Below are 4,026 nucleotides of genomic sequence, written 5' to 3' on the forward strand. Positions count from 1 at the left end.
TTATGTACGAACTACGTTTGACCTGAATTCCCAAGAAAGGGATATGTAGGCGGCCTATGTCGGCTTCGGTCAACCCCTTAGGATAATTTATCGTTTCTCTTTATGTATGAACTACATGATGACCTGAATTCCCAACAAAAAGGATACATAGGCGGCCTATGTCGGCTTCGGTCAACCCATTAGATTTTTCTATATATATCCCTAGCGTAGGCCTGAACTACGTTTGACCTGATTCCTACTTCAACGGGATACGTAGGCGCCCCAAAGGCTCGGTCATATAACCCTAGAAAATGGAAACTGGGGCAGAATTTTTGAGAAGGAATCTCAAAAATTCACAAGAGAAGATCGACATCCAACAAAGAGAATGAAGATCAGCAAAAACTTCAGATCCACTTAGATTGGTATTATCTCAAACAAGTTTAAACTAGGGCAGAAATTTTGAGGAAGACCTCAAAATTTCCACCAAATACCGGAACATATTCCAAATTCCCCAGCACCAGAGGTTAAAGCTTCGGAAACCACCAACTGTAACAAAGTCTGGGTAGTCTCAATATTTGGCTATGATAGAACTACTTGAAGAAACCCTCCAACGATAATCATGAGTTTTGGAAACCATCCATTGGATATAGTCAGAACAGCGAGGAAGACATTCATTGAGCTAGTACATGACATAACTGGCAGAAATTTTCTAAAATTTTACAGAAGTTTTCAAAATTATTTTCAAAATTTAAGAATATTTTCAAAAATCTTACGACTCACTTACTTAGTACTTGCCTAGACATCATTTGGGATAGAGTGTTAGGGTGGAAGTCTCAATATGGTGGAATTCCCAAGAGATGGCAAGGAGCAAATCAAGGATCGAAGAAGGTCAACATGGAGTAATTTCATTCAACTAATCATTTTTTTGTGGATGCAGGGATCAATATGCAAAATGAGAGTCTCTTTCAAAAATCTCCGAGCAAATTGGGAGCCACAACAGATCATTCATGCCCAAAACGGTATTTTAGGGCAGCCCTAAAAATAGGTTTAATGCCCATTTATTGAGGACCTTTTGATTTGTCCATCTCATTTTTTGAGATCGTCAGCGACAAACAAAAGCACTTTGTCTTCTTTACACGTATCGTATTTAGAAGTTTCCTAACAATAGTCGCTAATAAAAGAGACTTTGTGCTTACTAATCGTCTACCTTGAGTACAGGTACATGTAGAAAGCAGGACACTGACAAATAAAGCTAGGTAAAATTATTTTATCACTGCCACAATGGCCATTGCATATCATTGCCGCAAAGGCCATCACATATCATTGCCTCAAAGGCCATTACATATCTGTTGATGCGCTAGACATAATGTTGGCATCGAGGATATCATTAGCATTCAATAAATGTTGACACGCTAGACACAACGCTGGCGTTGAGGATATCATCAGCATTCAATATCTGTTGTCGCGCTAGACACAACGTTGGCGTCAAGAATGTCATCATCATTCATAATCTGTCAACACGCTAGACACAGTGCTGGCGTACAGGGTATTATCAGCATCCAATATATCTGTCGACACGCTAGACACAATGCTAGCATCGAGGATATCATCATAATCCAATATATCTGTCGACATGCTAGACACAATGCGGGTGTAAAGGATATCATCAGCATCCAATATATCTGTCGACACGCTAGACATAACGCTGGCATCGAGGATATCATCAGCATTCAATATATCTATCGATACGCTAGACACAACGCTGGCATCGAGGATATCATCATCTTTTCATGAATCAGAATCTGAATACATTAAGAGCACACGATTTGGAGGGACGCCTTCAGGTCGCTATCTAAGGATGAATGATATATAAGATTTCCTAGCAATTGACAATTTGAAGGTCATCTATAAGTCATATTATTTGAAATAGGATAGTGTGCAAGATTACCTATGAGTTGATAGCCTGTAGGTCATCCGTAAGCCACAGTAACATCCTAATCGGATAGTGCGCAAGATCGCCCAAAAGTTGATAGTTCAAAGGTTATCCGTAAGTTGCATCTAAATCCTTATCGGAGGATATGCAAGATTGTCAAATTGATACGTCCAAGGGTTCTCTATAAGCTGCGTCATATCCAAGATCAATTATGTGCAGGATTACCCAAAGACGATCAATTTGAGGGATTATCTATAAGTCATATTGTATCCAAGGTCGGATGATGTGCAGGAACACCTAAAAGCTAGCGATTAGAGGGATATTTGTAAGTCATCTTTTATCCAAAGTCGGATAATGTGTAGGATTACCTAAAAGCTAAAAATTTAAAGGATATCTGTAAGTTGCCTCGTATCCAACATCAAATAATGCGCAAGATCATCTGAAGATTGACAATTTAGGAAAAATTTATAAATCGATCATCGGCTATAACCGGAGAGGTTATCATGCCACATACAACAAGTGATATAGGTAACCAAAAGGGCCACCCCACTTTGAAAACATATTCGCTCGACAGATGAGCTAATTATACAATAACCAAGGAGGTTGTTGTGTCTATTATTGCGAGTTATTTCCTATCAAATAGGTACAATAAAGGATGACTTTGCTTTCAAGCCACAACTCACGTGGAGATATGGTACAAGATTATTACCTCTTTCATGAATTATGTTTAACACTAACAGTTTTTGCCTAAAGCATTGTTGAGAGCATCCGAGAGGATGGAAATCTCAAATAAAAACCACAGGTGTGGACGACTTCAGGCAGGACGCAACACAACGTGGAACTCTTTCTTAACAACAAAACAGGACATAGTCTAAAGAGGGACGTCAAACTCTTTGGACGCGAGCTAAAGGATGATCACCACCACCATCCAACCATACCCCTGTTAGAAGCCATGTGGGTATTTCAGGCTATTCTGGTTTCAGCTTCTCCTTCGGGATAGTTTTAAACTCATGCCGAGGGTAACCTTCTCTTTTTTTCAAATTCGGGTTGCAACACACTTAGAGTTTTGGAAATTATGTCCAGATAAGTTTTTGACTATGGATGTGAAGGATCCCAAATTCATGGTCAAGAGGTTACAAGCCTCTTTTCTACAACTCGATCAACTTGTCACTCATTCCGAGCCAAAGATGGTCTAAAATAAAAGACTATCTTTTCTACCGATTGAGTCGAACTACAAGCAGTCTGATTCCCTGAAATCTTGGGGATATATAGGCTGGAATCTATGTAGAAAACTCGACTACATTCCAACCTCCCCCCTAATCCCTTTATTCCTCAGTTTCTCAATTTTATCAAACACTCTAAAACTGAGATAACTTGTGAATTTTTTGAAAATCGTGCTTTAAATCAAGCTCTATGAACTACAAATAGCCTGAATTCTCATGTAACCTGAGATATGTAGGAAATCTAATACCGAGGTCCGACCATGACTCTATGAAACTCGTGCGAAAACCAAACTCTTTCAGATTCGAATCTATGGTCGAACAAAAATTAGGAATGTCAACCTCCTTTTGCCCAGGGTTACTTACATCCACCCTACCCAAAGGGAGGGGGCAGCTGTTGACACTAAATTTTTTGCCCTCCACGACTAAATTTAATCCTGAGTTTCTTCAGTTTTTTAATAAACCAAAATAATTATTTCATCCAAATAAAAAAAAAAACTTAAAATATTTTTCGTACGTGATTTTGTAATTTTAAGTAGCGATTATATACTATCGTGTTCAGTTATACGAGATTATATAATTTGTTACTTAAATATTTATTTTACAAAATATCGAATTTAATTAAGGCTTATCTTGAAAATAAATTCAAATGATTAAAATCTTAATCTAAATATAATTTATTCTCAAAAATAATTTATTTGGATATTTTTGACTCATGTATAGTATGATTGTGAAACTTTTTCTTTGCATTTTTCATTTGTTGACTCTCATTCTTGTGCAAGTGTGCTTATTCTTGTCATTCAAAAATTGGTTCTTGATAGTTTCTTTTACTTTGAAATATGTCACTTTTATGCCTTGAACATATATTAATTTCTTTATCTTTTCTTTGCATGC

The sequence above is a fragment of the Capsicum annuum genome, chromosome 1 (assembly GCF_002878395.1).
Source record: "Capsicum annuum cultivar UCD-10X-F1 chromosome 1, UCD10Xv1.1, whole genome shotgun sequence".
In the NCBI taxonomy this organism is placed as follows: Eukaryota; Viridiplantae; Streptophyta; class Magnoliopsida; order Solanales; family Solanaceae; genus Capsicum; species Capsicum annuum.